The 23,063-nt window shown below is 38.1% G+C and overlaps 2 long non-coding RNA genes across 2 annotated transcripts; both read left to right on the forward strand.

The window, feature by feature from the left end:
• Positions 1-4,166: 4,166 nt before the first annotated feature.
• On the forward strand, positions 4,167-6,515 carry LOC142866169 (uncharacterized). The gene is made up of 2 exons (XR_012916217.1): positions 4,167-4,650; positions 5,357-6,515. It is a non-coding gene; the product is annotated as an uncharacterized LOC142866169 (long non-coding RNA).
• Positions 6,516-19,784: 13,269 nt separating this feature from the next.
• On the forward strand, positions 19,785-22,133 carry LOC142866168 (uncharacterized). The gene is made up of 2 exons (XR_012916216.1): positions 19,785-20,268; positions 20,975-22,133. It is a non-coding gene; the product is annotated as an uncharacterized LOC142866168 (long non-coding RNA).
• The last annotated feature ends 930 nt before the right edge of the window (positions 22,134-23,063 follow it).

The raw sequence follows: 23,063 nt of genomic DNA on the forward strand, positions 1-23,063 counted from the left end.
TTCCGTTCAGTTATTTTTATCTTTAGATGGAATTCTGGGAGTCTGCCTTGTTCATGGGAAATTCAGTGATCATCTAGCTTATACACATAGTTTAGTGCTCTACTTTTCTGAATCTCTTTTTTCCCAGGATTTCCTCTTCATTTTCTGGTTGCAGCAGTTGCCCAAACTCTGTCCTCTGGTTCTTCAGACCAGAAAGACCCAGGGTTTTCTTTTGGAGTTTTAACTTCCCTATATGGTGCAGGTACAGGCTGTGGCATGCCCTCAGGCTATATGCCATGGAACTGGGAAACTCACCCAATGCAGTTTGTTTCTTCCATATGTCAACTCTCCTCCAGAATCTGCCTGTACACTATCTTCAGGCAGTTGTTTTTTATATTTTGCCTAGAGCTTTTTAATTGTCACCTGTGGGACAATGGGGTGGATCAAATAGGAGTTTACCCAGCCATTACCAGAGCAGAACCCAGTGCTTAATATTTTTAATGACATAAAAATATAGGATGCTTTGTATTATACATAAGTAAGGTTTTTCTACAAGTGGGATATTGTAACAGTTAAGCATAACGACTATTCACAAAAGCATTTTAAAACTTTATTAAACATTTTAGAGCAAGGGGTTTTAAAATGTAACTATTTAGATATAATTACTTGCCTATTCTTCAGCCACTATTATTCAAAGCTTAGTCTAACCTTGTCCTCCAAGTCTGAGTATAACTAACTCACTGTGAAGATGTTCATGGTTTCTAGGGCTTGTTTTTGTGGCTTGAGATAGCTAACCAGTTTTTATTTTAGCTAACATTATTTACCTCCTTTATTTACCTCCTATTATTTACCTCCACTGTGTCAAGCACAGTGTTAGGGTGTAATATATAATGCTTTATATAATCCTCATAACAACTGTATAAGGTATTTATTATTAACATCAGTTTTCAGGTGGGGAAACTGAGGCTCAAGGAGGTCAAATAGCTCCTCCAAGGTCACACATCCGAACTGAGATCGTAATGGTGATCTATTTGACTTCAGTGTCCATCATCTTTCACTTCCACCACAATCCACTCAATCACTGAGCTCTCTTTACTTGGAAAATCTTTCATTGTCTGTCAGTGAAATAATAAGAGGAATAGTTTTGTTAAACTTTCCTAGGTTTTCTTGTCAGATAAATGCCTATTTTATTTGCTTTTCCCTACTTCTAGATCTCTCTTGCTTCATATCAAAGCCAAGAAAAAAAAAAAGAAATATTACACAATAATTTGATGACATCACTTTGTGCAAAAGTCCAGAAATAGTCTCATTCTAATCAAAAGAACATTGCACAACCATTTTGCTAATTTGTCATAGACTTTTCCTTCTGCATCCTGCTATTGGCTTTAGGAAACAACATCATCTAATATAAATAGTGAATACTAGATCCTATGTAACCCTGGGCAAATCACAGGCCTTATCGTTATTTTCCTTATCTATAAAGTAAGCTAATAATAGCTGTACTACTTCCGTCACAGAGTTATCAGATAGCAGGTCAATGAGGTAATGTGTATGAAAACATTTGTAAACTGTAAATCTCTATTTGGGGTCAAGAGATTACAGTTAAAATATGTAAAAATTTGGTTTTATGAATAAGCATACACAGGAATTAAGATCATGTTTCTGCTCTGTGGTATAAACCATGAGTTAAGGTATTAGGGAGACCTGATTTCAAAACCTCTCTGCTACTTATAAACTCTATAGCAGGTTCAACCTATCTAAGTTTCAGGTGCCTTACATGTAAAAGGAGGTTAATAACACCTTCCCTTCCGGGATGATGAAAGGAGTGAATGAAATAATATTTGTGCAAGTGCCTAATAGAGCACTGGAGGTTTCTGGAGGCGACAATGGGTGTCGAGACCTTGGTGAAGACTATGCTTCCTCACTCTATTCTACCTCCAGGCACGGCTCATCGAAGGACTATTACATTCCTTCATTCAATTCGCACAGTAGTCCTGTGAGATCAGCTAAGCAGGTGTTTATTATGCTCATGTTATATATGAGAAAACTAAGAATATTGGCTCTGATTGTGCCATGTACTATCTAACACTAATGAATACCGTCTGATGTCCAAAAAGGGCACCATTGGATGTTTGTTTCTCTTTTTTAAACATGTTAATATTATATTTAATTTAACCCCATATATCCAAAATATTATCATTTCAGTATATAGCCAATTTAAACATTACTGGGCTATTTTATAATCTTTTCTTATTCCAAGTCTTCAAAATCCAATGTGAGTTTTACACTTATAGCACATTTGTGCTATAAGTGTATTTCTCTTTGAAAAGAGTATCTTTGAAAAGAGACATTTGTCTTTGGAAAGAGTATCTTTGGCAGTATTTATCGAAGCTGAGCATACACATACCTTATGACCCAGAAATTCCATACTTAAGTTTATATCAAACAGAAATGAATATATATGTTCATCAAAAGGCATGTAATAGGATGTTCATAGCAGCATTATCTGTAACAGTTCCAAACTGTAAACTACTCAAATTTCCATCAACAGTAGAATGGATAAATAAATTGCAGTGTGGTTACAGAATCAAATTCTATTTAGCACCAAAGATGAATTAATTACTGCTAGACAATGATGAGTCTCCTAAACATAATATTTAATATTAAATGAAAGAAGCTAGCCACAAATGAGTACATCCTGTGTGATTCCATTTATATAAAGTTTTATATAAACAGGCAAACCCAATCTTTGGGTAATAGAAGTCAGGATGGTAGTTACCAATGGGTTGGGGGAAAGGGTGTGACTAGAAAGGGGCCCACGGGAAGGTTCTGGGGTTCTGGTGGTGCCGATATGGATGTGATCACATCATGAAAATTCTTCAAGCTTATTATGATTTTTACACTTTGCTGTATGTATACATACAGAAAATTAACTTCAGTGAATTAACAGATTTTGTTTTAATTCAGGATATTATGGGGGTACAAACATACTGGTTACATGTAATGCATTTGCCTCGCCCAAGCCAGGGCTACAAATGCGTCCTTCCCCCATACAGTGCGCTTCACTTCCATTACTTGTGGATTTACCCCCCTGCCCCAGCCGACACCGCAAGAGTATTACTACAATGTGAATGAACACATTAGTGTTGATCAGTTAGTACCAATTTGATGGCAAGTACACATGGTGCATGTTTTTCCATCCTTGTGATACCTCACTTCGAAGGATGGGCTCAATCTCTCTCCAGGATAATATAAGAGGTCATAGTTCACCACTGTTTTTTGAAGTTGAATAGTATTCCATGACTATATATATATCACAAATTAAAAAGCTTCTGCACAGCCAAGGAAACTATCATTAGAGCGAATAAACCAACTCTCAGAATGGGTTAAAATATTTGCTTTCTACACATCCAAGAAATTAACTTCAGTAAAAAGTTAATTTGCCTTAGGTGAAACAGAAATCCGTTATCTTAGCCAAGGCTTTTCAGTGGCTTTCAGTAGTACTCAGAATAAAATCCAAAGTCTTTACCATGGCCTGCATGGCTATACATACGTGACACGGCCCCCAGAAACCTCCTCCACATCATTTCTTCCACCATTATTCCCCTTGCTTACTCAACTCCAACTACATGGCCTTCTTGCTCCATTCCACCCCAACACTTTGTACTTGCTGTTCCCTCTGCCTGGAACACTCTTTCCTCAGCTTGTCACATGGTTAGTTTCTTACCATATAGGAACCAGCTCAAATGTCACTTCTTCAAAAAGTCCTTCACTCAACACTCCATCTGCAATAGATTTCCCAGTGACTCTTTATCAGATAGCATTATTATTTTTCATAGCATCTGTAACTAGCTGAATTTATCTTGCTTATTTTTATGTATTTATTACTTGTTTATCACCTGTATTCCTCAATACAATATAGACTCCACTAAGGCTGAGATCATGTCTGCTATATTTATTCATCATTGTGTCTTTAATGCCTGACACGCTGCCTAGCACATAGCCAGTACTCATATAAATGTTAGGGTTGAATGAATGAATGAAGATCCCTGGGCGAACTGCCTACTAAGTTATAGCTGGGATATCTGCAACAAAGAAAGACACTTGAGAAGGTATCAGCCATCCTGTTAAAAAGAAAGCTTTGTTAGTACAGCCTCTCTTCTCTTGTCCACTTCAGCTTGGTGAGGAGAAAGCTCAGAGCTTTCCCCAGTGGTCCCATGAACTTTAGCCCATAAGGATTTACTCTATGCAAAGTGCTTTAGATAAAACATCTTATCCTAGGTTTGGAGAAACCAAGTGGAACTTAACTTCTATCCCCCACCCCCAGATTCTCCAAAGAAAAACAAAATATGGTCAACAGCCAGTGGAGTTCCTCACTCCAATCTTATATTCCTGAGAGAACATTGACTTATTGTCGCTTCATCTCTGGGGCAAGTAGTGAACATAGGGAAAGCCTTATATAAAATTGTTCAATAAACAACAGATGTCTTTAACATGTGTTTGAGATCTTTCTTCTCATTTTTCCATGTTAGGTACAACAACTATGACCGGGCTATCATCAATACCGTACCTTATGATGTTGTCCATCATTGGTATATAGCACATCGGACTCTAACAATAGAGTTGAGGAGACCTGAGAATGAGTTTTGACTCAAACTAAGGCCTGGCAAGGTAGGTAGGTCCTAAACTCTAAAGATGTCAAGTAAGCTCATTATACTGAAGCAGTTGAAGAACGGGTACTTATTTATTATGTGAGTCACAATATTAGTATTTATATGTTGCACAGGAAAAAGGGAAAAAGAGTCCTGGGGGTTGGCCCTGGTCCTGCCACTCACTCACTGAATAACCTGGAAGCAGGCCCTATCCCATCTCTAGGCATCAGTGACTCTATTTATATGATGAGGGGGTTTAACTAGATGATTCCTAAGGGTCCTTCCAGCTTCATGATTCCATTTTCTTAAATCTTGATATTTCCACTGGATGAAAAACATTTTCAACTTAGCATAAAACATAATGAAATAGTTTAACCCTTTGAGAAAGTATAGAATAAGAAGTAAAGAGAAAGAAAAGAAAAGAAAAAAAGAAAACAACTACTTGATTTGCTTTACTAAGAGAACATTTACTCAAAAAACAGAAGCACCTCCAGTGCAGGGGCTATTACCTACTATTGCCTTTGTAACTTCCGTTTAGCCTACTACAGGGCTATACACATCTTAATTTCGAAAAGTCCATTTAATTTCAAAAGAAACATACCTCGTTGAATGTAACCAGAGAACAACCTAAAGCTTTTCTTTTAAATGATCTCTTCTGATTTAGGTTACTTTGATCTGCCTTTGTTCTGATGGTGTTTTTTGTCTCTCTCGTTGCCCATTAACAGGTCCTATTCATAGACAACTGGCGTGCCCTACACGGAAGGGAATGCTTCATTGGCTACCACCAACTCTGTGGCTGCTATTTAACAAGAGATGATGTATTAAACACTGCTCGTCTCTTGGGGCTTCAGGCTTAAAATTGACAGCATCAGGATTATGAATATACCTGGTACCCTTGCCACAGGAATTTCGTATCAGTAGAATAATATTGTGTCAAAACCTACTTCAGATTGTCTCCTTACTCCATCCCACAAAACAGAAGCTGTCCCTTTCTTTAGTAGGGGAAGCTTGTTAAAGAGTAGGGCTCTGAGTTATCTGATGTCAGGCCATCTAAGTGTGGTATCTGTCTTCCCCAAGTTATAACATGGGCCCAACATGTTTTTTAAAGCTTTTGATATAATTTTGGTCAATCTACTTTAGAATAATAATCTCCATATAAATAGGAAAGCAATAATAGTCATAAGGTAAAAATTTTTTCCAGCTACATCAGTTAGAAAGAAAGACAGTCTAGAAATAACAAAATCTTGATAAAGCAGCAATTTGCAAAATTTCTGGTCTTAGGATACCTGAACACTCTTAAAAGTTACTGAGGTTCCCCAAAGAGTTCTTGGGTGTGGGATCTTTCTATTGATACTAATTATATCAGATATAAAGACTGAGAAATGTTTAAAGCTCAAGGAACATGGAAGTATGAAGGAAGCTGAATTGAGCCGTCCCAGGGTCAGATTGGCTGAGACCCCGAGTCAGCAGAACGGGAGTCCATTGTTTGTTCCCACGATTAGCAGGACGTGGCTTGTTGACCGGCTGAAGGAACTGTTTCTCCTGGCAAACGGCCAAGAACCTATGGCCTTGCATGCAAGCCAAGGTTACCTGGTAACCAGCACGCGGTGCTAGGCACTTGCAAGATGGCCTAGAATTCAAGGTCTCGCACTCGAGCCGAGATTGTTTGTTATCCGAAAGTGGTGCAAAACATCAAAGAGATCTCTTGTAGAAGGCCATGCTTTTTGCTTTGACTGGAAAAGCAGGTGTTGTTGGCCATGGGAAGTCACGTACCAAAAAGTAGCTGGGAAAGTAGCTGGCATGAGAAAATAGCTGTGGGACACTTGCCCAATTAAACTGTGTATAATAAATTGACCAGCACTTTTCCAGTGCTACAGTCCGAAACCGTCTCTTGTCTCTGTGTCCTTTTTTCTTCTGGGGCTGCAGCCAATTCTGTCTGTCTGTGTCTTAAGTATATGTTCTGTGTATGTCATTCCCCGTTCTGTAATCGGGCCACGACAGAAGTACACATTTCTCAGCTACCAGAGAGATGACAACATCACATGTCATGTAGGCTCTGGAAAAGTCCTCTGTAGAACTCATGAGATAATGACAATGAAAAAAATAAATATCATCTTAATGTTCTTATAAAGAAAATTTTTAACCCACAGACCCACTACAAGGGCCTCAGGGACCCCTCCATATGTCTTCAGACCATACTTTGAAAAACCCATGGGCTAAAGGATACCTTGGAACAGTGCAGTGCTTTACATAGGCCTGTAGATTGAAGGGTTTAACTTGAAACACTGGATCTCAGGCCGTTAGCAGGGGTCAAAGTTCTGTCGTCTGCTTCCAGGGAAAGCTGTCAGGGCGGGGCTGGAATGGTCCCGCTCAGCCAGAAAGTCTGGGTGTCGGGGTGGGGCTGTCTGAGACCCGCAGTCTGCAGCAGTCCTCGCTTCTTTCCACCCTCCCCATCTCCGCAGCTACTCCTGGGCCTCTGCCAGCAGGCCAGACCACAAGCCACCAGGCCTCCCCAGACTGTGATGCCGGTGGGGAGGTTCCCTGCACAGGAACGCCACCTGGGTTGGGCGCACAGCCTCCTCCTGGGAGGAGGGTTGCCCTCTAGGACACCGATCCGCCCCTGGAGGCACACAGACCTCAGTAGGCTGTTCACGTATAACCCTTCTGTGCCCCGGGCAATGCTAGCCCTTGGTGCAGGGGATCTGGTCTGCAGGTCTGACCTCTGGGTCCCAGAGTTCAAACTGTATTCCCACCAGGATTTCCGGTCCTAATTCACCCACAGGGAGCCCAAGCTGGGTCTATGTTTCTCAGCCTCTGAGTTGGCACCGTTTTCCTGGGAACACGGTGCCAGCAGCACCTGGGAGGGCGGGCGGGGTCCCAAACGGGAAGGTCCCGTTCCCTGGAGGTGCCTCCGGCTGGTGGCTGTATTGTCTCTCTGGGCAGCCGCGGGTAGGGTCGGCAGAGGGGAGGAGGAGGCAATATGGTGCCTGCCGCGCGGCTCGGGTCCGTGCACATGGAGGTGCCCGGAGGAAGTTGGGAACCGGGTGCCACGTCTGCTACAGGCTCACCTTTGGCAGGCGGCAGCGGTCTCTGGGCTGGTGTCCGCAGGTCTCTCCACCCGCTGGGGAGCCCACCAGCAGTCCCGAATGCAGGGGAGGGGAAACAGCAAATCCACCTACCCTTGCCGCTGGTCTCCGGGCTGCTCCGGTGGTCTCAGCCTCCAGTTCTCCTCCGCATCCTCCTCCCGTGGAGTCTCCCGGGGTCTCTGGTACCCCTCCTTCTGGCCCTTGTCCGCTGTATGCTCGTCTTCTTGCTTCCTTCCTCTAGTTTCTGCTAGAATCTGTCTTTTCTTCAGAGACCCTCTGTCTGGCGGTGTTATTCATCCGCCATCTTGCCAGGATCGATCGGTGTTTTATTTTTTGATGCTACTTTCCTAACCTCATCTTTGAATTGGTCATGTCAGTAGATAGAAATAAAATTGATTTTTAAAAAGAAATTTTTATTTTGGAATAATTTCAGATTTACAGAAATGTTTCAAAGATAGTACAGAGAGTCCTTGCATCCTCCTTACCCAGTTTTTCTTACCATTAATAATACCTAATGGGTGCAGTGCACACTGTCTGGGGAATGGGCATGCTTCTAGGTCTGACTTGGGTGGGGCAAAGGCAATATATGTAACCTAAACCTTTGTACCCCTGTAATATTCTGAAATAATAAAAAATTTAAAAGATAAATATCTTACATCACTATGGTACAGTTATTAGATCTAAGAGACTCACATTGTTACATTACTATTAACTAAATTTTGGGCTTTATTTGGAATTCAGCATTTTTTCTACTAATATCCCTTTTCTATTCCAAACTCCTTTCCAAGAAATCACATGACATTTAGTTACCATATCTGTATAGTCTTCTCTCATCTGTGACACTTTATTCTTTCCTTGTTTCTAATGACACTGGCAGTTTTGAGGTACTGGCCAAGTATTTTGTAGAATCTCTCTATTTGGGTTTATCTGATATTTTTCTCATGATTAAACTAGCAGTTATTTGTTTAAAGAAGAATACTACAATGGTGAAGTTCCTTTCTTATCACATGATATCAAAGGGTACATACTATCAACATGATTTATCACTGGTGATGGCAACCTTCATTATTTTCCCAAGGTGGTAGTAGCTGGGTTTCTCTATGTAATTACTATTTGCTCCATTCCCATCCACACTTCATTCTTAGGAAGCAAGTATCTAAGTCTAGCTCACACTTAATATTGGGGAGGGAGATTAAGATTTGCTTTCTGTAGTGGTTTATATCTACAAAAATTATTTGGAATTCTTCTCTAAATTTTGTCTCTGCTGGCCCATTTTATTATGTATTAAATTATTTATATTAGTATGGAATCATGTATATATATTTTATACTTTGGATTGTAATCCACTACTACATTTTTATTGCACAAATTGTTCCAGCTTCTGCCATTGGGAGACATTTCAGTTTGGCTCCTGTATCCCTTAGACATAACCTATCCTTTTACTTATTTTCTTTAGCACTTCCTTACTTTCTTGCATTGCAAGATGCTCCCAGCTTATCTTGTATTTCCCTTGCCCCAAGTCATTTCTCCAAAGAGCCCTGGTTACTTTTATTAGAGAATGGTATTTAGAAACCAGTATCTGGGTGCTGGGTATGCTCATCACTAAAGGGATGTCGCCATTTCTAGGTGTTCCCAGTGGATAGAGTTAGGAAATCTATATATGTGTACTAACCCATATATATGCACGCATCTACAACTGTTTCTGTATCTATTAATCTGTATAAATATTAAGCTAAATATAAGTTTATACTAACATTTCCAACTCTAATTCAGCATCACATGATTTAAATATCATTTTTGGTTGAATGTCTGTTCAGACCTTTTGCTAATTATTTTATTGATTTTTCTCATTGTTGAGTTTTAAAAGTTTTAAGTTAAAGATACACCTTATATCTAGTTATGAATCAATTATCAGACATATGATTTGAAAACATTTTCTTCCAATCTGTAATTTGTCTTTCCATTCCCTGAACAGCATATGTCATAGGACAAAAGTTTTAATTTTTGATATAGTCCAATTTATCAATTTTTGCTTTTATAGATTATAATGTCATGTCTAAGAACTCTAATTCAAGGTAATGAATATTTTTCCTGTCTTTTCATTTAGGAGTTTTATAGTTTTATACTTTAAAGTTTTATACTATAAAGTCCTATGATTCATTTTTAGTTAATTTTGGTGGAAGATGTGAGATAAATGTTGAGGTTCATTTTTTCAGCATATGAATCTCCAATTGTTATAGCACCATTTGTTGAAATGATGATTCTTTCATCATCGACTTGCCTTTACATCTTTGTAAAAAATATTTAACTATATTTACATGGGTCCATTTGGGGTTTTCTATTCTAATACATTGAGGTATTTGTTTATACTTTACTTTTGTCAATACTACACTGTCTTGATTATTGTAGCTTTATAGTACATCTTGAAATTGAGTAATTTGAGTCTTCTGACTTTGCTTTTCCTTTTCAGAGTTGTTTTAGCTATTATAGTACCTTTGCCTTTACATACAAATTTTAAAATAAGCTTGTGAATATCTGCAAAATGATGAATTTTGATTGGGATTTTATTGAATCTGTAGATCAAATTGGGGATAATTGACATCTTAAGAATATTAAGTCTTCCAATCCACAAACATGACATATGTCTCAATTTAACTGTCTCATTTGACTTCTTATATTGGTGTTTTGTAGCTTGTCACATACATATCCTGCACATATTTTGTTGGAATTTTACCTAAGTACTTCATTTTTGGGGTGTTAACCCAAATTCTATTTTCTTATTTGAAATTCCAATAATTTATTCCTAGTATACAGAAATGAAATTTTTTATATATTGACCTTGTATCTTGTGACCTTGCTAAACTTAACTTATTATTAATAGTTCCAGGAGCTTTATTGTAGATTATTTGGGATTTTCTAAATAAAGATATTTTTTCCCTTTCTAATATGCATACCTTTTATTTATTGTCTTATTGCACTAGCTAGGAATTTCAGTACAATGTTTCATAGTAGTGGTGAGAAAGGATATCTGCCTTGTTCCCAATCTCAATGGAAAATCACTCAATTGTTCACTGTAGGTTTTACATAGATAGCTTTTATTAGGTTAAGGCTAATATTCTATTTCTAAGTTGCTGAGAGTTGTTATCACGAATAAATATTTAATTTTGTTGAATATTTTTAGCATAAATTTATATGGTCATTTGGTGTTTCTTATTTAGTCTGACAATATGAGAATTACATTTATTAATTTTTGAATGGTGAACCAACTTTGAATTCCTGGGATAAACCCCACTTGATCTTGGTGTATTATGTTTTTTATATATTGCTAGCTTTAATTGGCTAATATCTTAGTAAGAATGTTTGTATCTATGTTCCTGAGCGATATTGGCCTTTAGTGCATTTTTTTTCTTGTAACATCTTTGATTTAGACGTTAGGATGATACTGGCTTCATAAAATGAGTGGTGTAGTTTTCTCTATTTTGCTTTCTGAAAGAGACTATAAAATTGGTATGTTTTACTTAAATGTTTGGTAAAATTGATGAGTGAAACCATCTTGCCTGGGGGGTTCTTTTTAAAAATATTTTAACTACAAAATTTGTTTCTTAAATGGATGTCCGGCTATTCAAATTATCTATTTTTCCTTGAGGTACATTTTTAGCTTGTGTGTTTAAGGAATTGATTCACATAATCTAAGTGTATAGGCTAGATTGATTGTAGTAGTCCCCCTGCTATACTTTCAAGGTCTGTAGGATCAGCAATGATGTATTATTCTGTTTCAGTCCTCATATTGGTACTTCTTCTCTTCCATATTTTTTGTTTGTTAACCTGGCTACAGGGTTTTTTGTTTTTTGTTTTTTTTTTTTTTCAATTTTATTGATCTATTCAAATAACCAGAGTTCAGTTTCATTGATTTTTCTCTATTGTTTTTCTGTTTTCAATTTTATTGATTTCTGCCCTAATTTAAGATTTTCTCTTCTTTCTCCAGTTTCCTCAGGTAGTAGCTTAGGTTTTTGATTTTATGTCTTTCTTCTTTTCTGATATCACATTAACTTCTCTAAATTTTACTCTCAGTACTGCTCTTGCTGCACACTCAAATTTTGACATTTTGTATTTTCATTTTCACACAGTTTAAAATATTTTTACATTTCCATTAAGATTTACTCTTTGATCCATAGGTTATTTAGAAGTATATTGTTTTGTTTCTTAATATTTGAGTATTTAAAAATACCTTTATATTATTTATTTATAGTTTAACTTTGTTATGGTCTGAAAATATACTTTACATGATGATTTCTGTTATTTTAAATGTGTTCATGTTTATTTTATGGCCAAGAATATGGTCTATTTTAGTGAATGTTCCATGTGCATTTGATGAGAAAGTGTATTGTGCTGTTGTTAGGATAGCGTATTTTAAAAATTCAGATAAAGCTGTTTGATTACACTGTTAAAGTTGTCTATATCCTTGTTGATTTTCTTTCTGTGTGTTCTACTAATTGCTTAGAGAGAGGTGTTGAAATTTATAGCTATAATTGTGGATTTGTCTATTTCTGTTTTTATCTCTATCAGTTTTTGCATTACATACTTTGAAGCTTTGTTGTTAGGTACATACCTGCATAGGATTTTTGTGTCTTCTTGTAAAATTGATTCCTTTATCATTAAGTATTGTCTCTTTATCCCTTGTAATATTCCTTTTTCTGAAGTCTACTCTGTCTGAAATTAACATAATTCAACTAGGTTTCTTTTGGTTAGTGTTTGATGCTATCTCTTTCTCCAATTCATTACTTATATGTCTTTATATTTAACGTTGGTTTGTTGTAGACACCATATAGTTTGACCTTACTTTTTTATACAACCTATTTCTTTTTTCTACTCGTGTTTTTAGATTATTTGCTTTAAAATTATTACTAATATTGTTGAATTAAAATCTGTCATCTTGCTAGTCGTTTTCTATTTATTACAGGTCTTGTGAATTATTTTCCCTCTTTTTATGCCTTCTCTGTTTTTAATTGGGCAATTTATATGATTCCATTTTATCTCCTCTACTAAGATCACTTAGATCTCTTAAACTATTTAAGTGGTTACTTTAGAGTTTACAGTATAAATTTTAAAATAATCTGAGGTCCCCTTCCAGTAATATTATACCAGTTCTTGTGTAGTGTAAAGACTGTATCCATCCCTTGTGCCATTGTTGTTATATATTATTTTTACATATGCTATAAACATCCTATACATTGTTACCATTAATGCTTTAAACTGTTATCTTTTAATGCCCTTAAAATGAAAGAAAATATTGCATTTTGAGTACATTTATTCTGTAATCAAGGTTCTTAATCTCTTTGTGTAGATCCAAGTTTCTAACCCCTGTTGCATTCCTTCTGCCTTCAGAACTTCCTTTAGCATATCTTGTATGGTAGGTGTGCTAGAAATTCTCAGTTTTTGTTCATCTAAAAATCTTTATTTCTTCTTTGCTTTTATGGGATATTTTCAATTGGTATAAAATTCTGGGTTGAATCTTTCAACACTTTAAAGATGTGACTCTGAGAACACCAGCAAGGTAGAGGTACCAACACTCATCTCCTCCACTAAAACAACAAATAAACAACTGCATACCAATGAAAATAGCTCTGGGAGAGCTCCAGACTACAAAGCAGCAGAAACCTTGTGGAGTGCAAGAACTGAGGATGGAGACATAGGAAAGGGTAAAATGTATTTTACTTACATCACCCCATCCCCTACTCCAGAGCAGCTCAGAACCAAGAGGGATCCATTTGCTATGGGGAAAAGCAGAACAGAGAGATTCCAGCCAATCTTCCTAACTATCATGGACACCTTCAGCTTTAGCTACTGAGGACTCTTTCAGTCTTCATCAATGATGAGCCTAGCTAACAGGCTTGGCCAGAACCCACACTTCAGTGCTTCCCTAGAGAAGGAGCTGTCACTGTGCCCCCTCCCTGGGGCTGGAGCTACTGTTGCACTGAGCCCTGTCCCCAGGGAACCAAGTTGCTGTTGTGCCCCACCATCCAGGATCAAAACACCAAACTCGTTTGCCAGCTATGGGACTAGAGCTGTGCTGTCCTCTGCGCCACCACCTGGGGCCTAAATCTCAGCTGTGACATATCATCACCAGAGCTGTGCTACAACTTCTCTGCACTCCACTCTCTGGGTCCTGAGTCATGGCTTAATTCTGTCATCATGGGGGCTGCACTTCTACTGCTCTTCCCCATCCCCTGGGTCCTGAGTCACAGCTTTGAACCAATCACCAGGGCTGCACTGTCACTGCTCTGCATCACACGTCTGGAATTCTGAGTCACAGTTTCATTTTTCCATCACTAGGGCCATACTGCTGCTATTCTGTGCTCTGCCTCTGGGATCCTAAGTTGTAGCTTTGATCCACCATCATGAGGGCCATGGTGCTCCTGCTCTGCACCCCACAATCCCCTGGGACCTATGTCCCATTTGTGACCTGTCTTCAGGAACATGCTGCTGTGAAGCCCAGCCCAGGGCTCAGGCCACTGTTGCACCCTGTTATCCATGGGCCTCTGACCCTACTGCATCCTGCTATACCCAGGAATAACTCACTGCAGTGTACCCCAGAGACCTAGACCCTGGCTCTATGGGCAATATGCACACACTTGCACCTCAGATACCTGTGCCATTGCTGTACCAAGTGTGTTCATAGCTGAAGTTCCAGGCATCATGGTAGTTCCAAGCACCCCTAGCTCAGAATCACAGTTCCACTACTGCTTTGAGTGTCTGGGTTCCAAACACCAGCGCCACTACTGCAATAAGCACACATTCTCCCTGGTTTCCAGACACAGCTGTGTTCATGCTAGCATGACAGACACAGTACCAATAAAGGATCCCCTCAGCTAGAACTTCCCTCCATGGGAGAAGAGGAAAGAAAAAAGACCCCAGCAGCCTTCACCACTGAGGAACCTAAAAACACTAGCAGTCACCACAGCTGTTGACAACCACAGCTTTTATTGCTGAGGACCACCTCAGTATTCACTGATATTGACCTGAGCTGACAGAACTTCACAGAGACTATGCCACGGTACCTTTCCTGGAACTGTAAATGCTTCACTTGACATAGTGTAAACCCTTGTAGCCACTCATCTGTAAATTTATATCTTTCACCAAATTTTGGTCATTATTTCTTCAGATTTCTTTTCTGCCTTATTTTCTCTCTTATACTTCTGGGACTCCAATTACACATGGGTGAGACCTTTTGATACTGTCCCACAAGTCCTTTTCTTTTTGAAAAATTTTCTCTCATTCCCTGTTATTGGCCACTTCTTGTAAAAAAAATGAAAAAAAAAGTATAGAAAATTAAGTTTAAGAAGAGAAAAAAAGAGAGAAAAAAGAAAATTTTTCTCTCTGTTCTTCAGATAGATCAAACAAAGTCATCTGGTTTTCAAATTCACGGACTGTTTTATCTGTTGACATCATTCTGTTGTTAAGCTCACCCAGTAGATATTTTCGTTCAGATATTGTATTGTTCAGTTCTAGAATTTTCATTTTTTTTATAGATCTAGGGTTTCTAAATTTTTTTTCTTTGCTGAGGTTTTCTATCCTTTCATTGCAAGCATAGTTTCCTTTACCTCATTGCACGTAGTTATAATAGCTGCTTTAAAATCCTTGTCTGTTATTTCCAACACCTGGGACATCTCAAGGTTTGCCTTGATCAATCGTCTTTTCCCTTAGTAATCAGTCACATTTTCCTGGTTCTTGTTATATTGAATAATTTTGGATTGCATCCTGGACAATGTGAATATAATGTCAGTGAGATTTTGGATTCTGTTATGCTTCTCCAAAGGGTGTTACTGTTTTTGCTTTTGTTTTAATGGGCAATTAATTTAGCTGTACTCAAAATTCAAACTCTGTTCTTTGGTAGCTCAAAGTTCCGTTCAGTTATTTTTATCTTTAGATGGAATTCTGGGAGTCTGCCTTGTTCATGGGAAATTCAGTGATCATCTAGCTTATACACATAGTTTAGTGCTCTACTTTTCTGAATCTCTTTTTTCCCAGGATTTCCTCTTCATTTTCTGGTTGCAGCAGTTGCCCAAACTCTGTCCTCTGGTTCTTCAGACCAGAAAGACCCAGGGTTTTCTTTTGGAGTTTTAACTTCCCTATATGGTGCAGGTACAGGCTGTGGCATGCCCTCAGGCTATATGCCATGGAACTGGGAAACTCACCCAATGCAGTTTGTTTCTTCCATATGTCAACTCTCCTCCAGAATCTGCCTGTACACTATCTTCAGGCAGTTGTTTTTTATATTTTGCCTAGAGCTTTTTAATTGTCACCTGTGGGACAATGGGGTGGATCAAATAGGAGTTTACCCAGCCATTACCAGAGCAGAACCCAGTGCTTAATATTTTTAATGACATAAAAATATAGGATGCTTTGTATTATACATAAGTAAGGTTTTTCTACAAGTGGGATATTGTAACAGTTAAGCATAACGACTATTCACAAAAGCATTTTAAAACTTTATTAAACATTTTAGAGCAAGGGGTTTTAAAATGTAACTATTTAGATATAATTACTTGCCTATTCTTCAGCCACTATTATTCAAAGCTTAGTCTAACCTTGTCCTCCAAGTCTGAGTATAACTAACTCACTGTGAAGATGTTCATGGTTTCTAGGGCTTGTTTTTGTGGCTTGAGATAGCTAACCAGTTTTTATTTTAGCTAACATTATTTACCTCCTTTATTTACCTCCTATTATTTACCTCCACTGTGTCAAGCACAGTGTTAGGGTGTAATATATAATGCTTTATATAATCCTCATAACAACTGTATAAGGTATTTATTATTAACATCAGTTTTCAGGTGGGGAAACTGAGGCTCAAGGAGGTCAAATAGCTCCTCCAAGGTCACACATCCGAACTGAGATCGTAATGGTGATCTATTTGACTTCAGTGTCCATCATCTTTCACTTCCACCACAATCCACTCAATCACTGAGCTCTCTTTACTTGGAAAATCTTTCATTGTCTGTCAGTGAAATAATAAGAGGAATAGTTTTGTTAAACTTTCCTAGGTTTTCTTGTCAGATAAATGCCTATTTTATTTGCTTTTCCCTACTTCTAGATCTCTCTTGCTTCATATCAAAGCCAAGAAAAAAAAAAAGAAATATTACACAATAATTTGATGACATCACTTTGTGCAAAAGTCCAGAAATAGTCTCATTCTAATCAAAAGAACATTGCACAACCATTTTGCTAATTTGTCATAGACTTTTCCTTCTGCATCCTGCTATTGGCTTTAGGAAACAACATCATCTAATATAAATAGTGAATACTAGATCCTATGTAACCCTGGGCAAATCACAGGCCTTATCGTTATTTTCCTTATCTATAAAGTAAGCTAATAATAGCTGTACTACTTCCGTCACAGAGTTATCAGATAGCAGGTCAATGAGGTAATGTGTATGAAAACATTTGTAAACTGTAAATCTCTATTTGGGGTCAAGAGATTACAGTTAAAATATGTAAAAATTTGGTTTTATGAATAAGCATACACAGGAATTAAGATCATGTTTCTGCTCTGTGGTATAAACCATGAGTTAAGGTATTAGGGAGACCTGATTTCAAAACCTCTCTGCTACTTATAAACTCTATAGCAGGTTCAACCTATCTAAGTTTCAGGTGCCTTACATGTAAAAGGAGGTTAATAACACCTTCCCTTCCGGGATGATGAAAGGAGTGAATGAAATAATATTTGTGCAAGTGCCTAATAGAGCACTGGAGGTTTCTGGAGGCGACAATGGGTGTCGAGACCTTGGTGAAGACTATGCTTCCTCACTCTATTCTACCTCCAGGCACGGCTCATCGAAGGACTATTACATTCCTTCATTCAATTCGCACAGTAGTCCTGTGAGATCAGCTAAGCAGGTGTTTATTATGCTCATGTTATATATGAGAAAACTAAGAATATTGGCTCTGATTGTGCCATGTACTATCTAACACTAATGAATACCGTCTGATGTCCAAAAAGGGCACCATTGGATGTTTGTTTCTCTTTTTTAAACATGTTAATATTATATTTAATTTAACCCCATATATCCAAAATATTATCATTTCAGTATATAGCCAATTTAAACATTACTGGGCTATTTTATAATCTTTTCTTATTCCAAGTCTTCAAAATCCAATGTGAGTTTTACACTTATAGCACATTTGTGCTATAAGTGTATTTCTCTTTGAAAAGAGTATCTTTGAAAAGAGACATTTGTCTTTGGAAAGAGTATCTTTGGCAGTATTTATCGAAGCTGAGCATACACATACCTTATGACCCAGAAATTCCATACTTAAGTTTATATCAAACAGAAATGAATATATATGTTCATCAAAAGGCATGTAATAGGATGTTCATAGCAGCATTATCTGTAACAGTTCCAAACTGTAAACTACTCAAATTTCCATCAACAGTAGAATGGATAAATAAATTGCAGTGTGGTTACAGAATCAAATTCTATTTAGCACCAAAGATGAATTAATTACTGCTAGACAATGATGAGTCTCCTAAACATAATATTTAATATTAAATGAAAGAAGCTAGCCACAAATGAGTACATCCTGTGTGATTCCATTTATATAAAGTTTTATATAAACAGGCAAACCCAATCTTTGGGTAATAGAAGTCAGGATGGTAGTTACCAATGGGTTGGGGGAAAGGGTGTGACTAGAAAGGGGCCCACGGGAAGGTTCTGGGGTTCTGGTGGTGCCGATATGGATGTGATCACATCATGAAAATTCTTCAAGCTTATTATGATTTTTACACTTTGCTGTATGTATACATACAGAAAATTAACTTCAGTGAATTAACAGATTTTGTTTTAATTCAGGATATTATGGGGGTACAAACATACTGGTTACATGTAATGCATTTGCCTCGCCCAAGCCAGGGCTACAAATGCGTCCTTCCCCCATACAGTGCGCTTCACTTCCATTACTTGTGGATTTACCCCCCTGCCCCAGCCGACACCGCAAGAGTATTACTACAATGTGAATGAACACATTAGTGTTGATCAGTTAGTACCAATTTGATGGCAAGTACACATGGTGCATGTTTTTCCATCCTTGTGATACCTCACTTCGAAGGATGGGCTCAATCTCTCTCCAGGATAATATAAGAGGTCATAGTTCACCACTGTTTTTTGAAGTTGAATAGTATTCCATGACTATATATATATCACAAATTAAAAAGCTTCTGCACAGCCAAGGAAACTATCATTAGAGCGAATAAACCAACTCTCAGAATGGGTTAAAATATTTGCTTTCTACACATCCAAGAAATTAACTTCAGTAAAAAGTTAATTTGCCTTAGGTGAAACAGAAATCCGTTATCTTAGCCAAGGCTTTTCAGTGGCTTTCAGTAGTACTCAGAATAAAATCCAAAGTCTTTACCATGGCCTGCATGGCTATACATACGTGACACGGCCCCCAGAAACCTCCTCCACATCATTTCTTCCACCATTATTCCCCTTGCTTACTCAACTCCAACTACATGGCCTTCTTGCTCCATTCCACCCCAACACTTTGTACTTGCTGTTCCCTCTGCCTGGAACACTCTTTCCTCAGCTTGTCACATGGTTAGTTTCTTACCATATAGGAACCAGCTCAAATGTCACTTCTTCAAAAAGTCCTTCACTCAACACTCCATCTGCAATAGATTTCCCAGTGACTCTTTATCAGATAGCATTATTATTTTTCATAGCATCTGTAACTAGCTGAATTTATCTTGCTTATTTTTATGTATTTATTACTTGTTTATCACCTGTATTCCTCAATACAATATAGACTCCACTAAGGCTGAGATCATGTCTGCTATATTTATTCATCATTGTGTCTTTAATGCCTGACACGCTGCCTAGCACATAGCCAGTACTCATATAAATGTTAGGGTTGAATGAATGAATGAAGATCCCTGGGCGAACTGCCTACTAAGTTATAGCTGGGATATCTGCAACAAAGAAAGACACTTGAGAAGGTATCAGCCATCCTGTTAAAAAGAAAGCTTTGTTAGTACAGCCTCTCTTCTCTTGTCCACTTCAGCTTGGTGAGGAGAAAGCTCAGAGCTTTCCCCAGTGGTCCCATGAACTTTAGCCCATAAGGATTTACTCTATGCAAAGTGCTTTAGATAAAACATCTTATCCTAGGTTTGGAGAAACCAAGTGGAACTTAACTTCTATCCCCCACCCCCAGATTCTCCAAAGAAAAACAAAATATGGTCAACAGCCAGTGGAGTTCCTCACTCCAATCTTATATTCCTGAGAGAACATTGACTTATTGTCGCTTCATCTCTGGGGCAAGTAGTGAACATAGGGAAAGCCTTATATAAAATTGTTCAATAAACAACAGATGTCTTTAACATGTGTTTGAGATCTTTCTTCTCATTTTTCCATGTTAGGTACAACAACTATGACCGGGCTATCATCAATACCGTACCTTATGATGTTGTCCATCATTGGTATATAGCACATCGGACTCTAACAATAGAGTTGAGGAGACCTGAGAATGAGTTTTGACTCAAACTAAGGCCTGGCAAGGTAGGTAGGTCCTAAACTCTAAAGATGTCAAGTAAGCTCATTATACTGAAGCAGTTGAAGAACGGGTACTTATTTATTATGTGAGTCACAATATTAGTATTTATATGTTGCACAGGAAAAAGGGAAAAAGAGTCCTGGGGGTTGGCCCTGGTCCTGCCACTCACTCACTGAATAACCTGGAAGCAGGCCCTATCCCATCTCTAGGCATCAGTGACTCTATTTATATGATGAGGGGGTTTAACTAGATGATTCCTAAGGGTCCTTCCAGCTTCATGATTCCATTTTCTTAAATCTTGATATTTCCACTGGATGAAAAACATTTTCAACTTAGCATAAAACATAATGAAATAGTTTAACCCTTTGAGAAAGTATAGAATAAGAAGTAAAGAGAAAGAAAAGAAAAGAAAAAAAGAAAACAACTACTTGATTTGCTTTACTAAGAGAACATTTACTCAAAAAACAGAAGCACCTCCAGTGCAGGGGCTATTACCTACTATTGCCTTTGTAACTTCCGTTTAGCCTACTACAGGGCTATACACATCTTAATTTCGAAAAGTCCATTTAATTTCAAAAGAAACATACCTCGTTGAATGTAACCAGAGAACAACCTAAAGCTTTTCTTTTAAATGATCTCTTCTGATTTAGGTTACTTTGATCTGCCTTTGTTCTGATGGTGTTTTTTGTCTCTCTCGTTGCCCATTAACAGGTCCTATTCATAGACAACTGGCGTGCCCTACACGGAAGGGAATGCTTCATTGGCTACCACCAACTCTGTGGCTGCTATTTAACAAGAGATGATGTATTAAACACTGCTCGTCTCTTGGGGCTTCAGGCTTAAAATTGACAGCATCAGGATTATGAATATACCTGGTACCCTTGCCACAGGAATTTCGTATCAGTAGAATAATATTGTGTCAAAACCTACTTCAGATTGTCTCCTTACTCCATCCCACAAAACAGAAGCTGTCCCTTTCTTTAGTAGGGGAAGCTTGTTAAAGAGTAGGGCTCTGAGTTATCTGATGTCAGGCCATCTAAGTGTGGTATCTGTCTTCCCCAAGTTATAACATGGGCCCAACATGTTTTTTAAAGCTTTTGATATAATTTTGGTCAATCTACTTTAGAATAATAATCTCCATATAAATAGGAAAGCAATAATAGTCATAAGGTAAAAATTTTTTCCAGCTACATCAGTTAGAAAGAAAGACAGTCTAGAAATAACAAAATCTTGATAAAGCAGCAATTTGCAAAATTTCTGGTCTTAGGATACCTGAACACTCTTAAAAGTTACTGAGGTTCCCCAAAGAGTTCTTGGGTGTGGGATCTTTCTATTGATACTAATTATATCAGATATAAAGACTGAGAAATGTTTAAAGCTCAAGGAACATGGAAGTATGAAGGAAGCTGAATTGAGCCGTCCCAGGGTCAGATTGGCTGAGACCCCGAGTCAGCAGAACGGGAGTCCATTGTTTGTTCCCACGATTAGCAGGACGTGGCTTGTTGACCGGCTGAAGGAACTGTTTCTCCTGGCAAACGGCCAAGAACCTATGGCCTTGCATGCAAGCCAAGGTTACCTGGTAACCAGCACGCGGTGCTAGGCACTTGCAAGATGGCCTAGAATTCAAGGTCTCGCACTCGAGCCGAGATTGTTTGTTATCCGAAAGTGGTGCAAAACATCAAAGAGATCTCTTGTAGAAGGCCATGCTTTTTGCTTTGACTGGAAAAGCAGGTGTTGTTGGCCATGGGAAGTCACGTACCAAAAAGTAGCTGGGAAAGTAGCTGGCATGAGAAAATAGCTGTGGGACACTTGCCCAATTAAACTGTGTATAATAAATTGACCAGCACTTTTCCAGTGCTACAGTCCGAAACCGTCTCTTGTCTCTGTGTCCTTTTTTCTTCTGGGGCTGCAGCCAATTCTGTCTGTCTGTGTCTTAAGTATATGTTCTGTGTATGTCATTCCCCGTTCTGTAATCGGGCCACGACAGAAGTACACATTTCTCAGCTACCAGAGAGATGACAACATCACATGTCATGTAGGCTCTGGAAAAGTCCTCTGTAGAACTCATGAGATAATGACAATGAAAAAAATAAATATCATCTTAATGTTCTTATAAAGAAAATTTTTAACCCACAGACCCACTACAAGGGCCTCAGGGACCCCTCCATATGTCTTCAGACCATACTTTGAAAAACCCATGGGCTAAAGGATACCTTGGAACAGTGCAGTGCTTTACATAGGCCTGTAGATTGAAGGGTTTAACTTGAAACACTGGATCTTTCTCTATAGTCTAACACAACTCCAGACATTGTAGGAATTGGTTGGCAGGACAAGCTCAGTGATAAGTTGGGATCTGAGTTCAAATATAGTGTTTTATTTTCTGAGAAGTGTTATCTCCATCCAAATCATCCCTCAAAGAGTTAGGAAGTCACAACAGCTCCTGTTGAACAGACTCATCAGTTTGGTAATTCTGTGAGGGATAATTGCAGAAAGTTTTTAGAGACTTGTGAGTTTCCATGTTTCCATGCGCACACACATATACACACACACGAGAGAGAGAGAGAGAGAGAGACTACATAGGGTTGTTCTGTAAGATTGTTCAGAGAATTCAGCATGGTAGATGATGTGCCTCCAGAGAACTGGAGATTATTATCCAAGTTTGTGTTTTGGCAATTTGCTGGCATTTAGAATGTAATCTGTTTTCTTCCACTTCTGCTGGTCAGAATTCTGCTGGTCCCCTCATCTCTTAAAATATTATATATGATATTTGCCACATATTATATGTGATATTTGCCAAATA

This window comes from Microcebus murinus, unplaced genomic scaffold (assembly GCF_040939455.1).
Source record: "Microcebus murinus isolate Inina unplaced genomic scaffold, M.murinus_Inina_mat1.0 scaf001_hap2_Mmur4.0, whole genome shotgun sequence".
Classification (NCBI taxonomy): Eukaryota; Metazoa; Chordata; class Mammalia; order Primates; family Cheirogaleidae; genus Microcebus; species Microcebus murinus.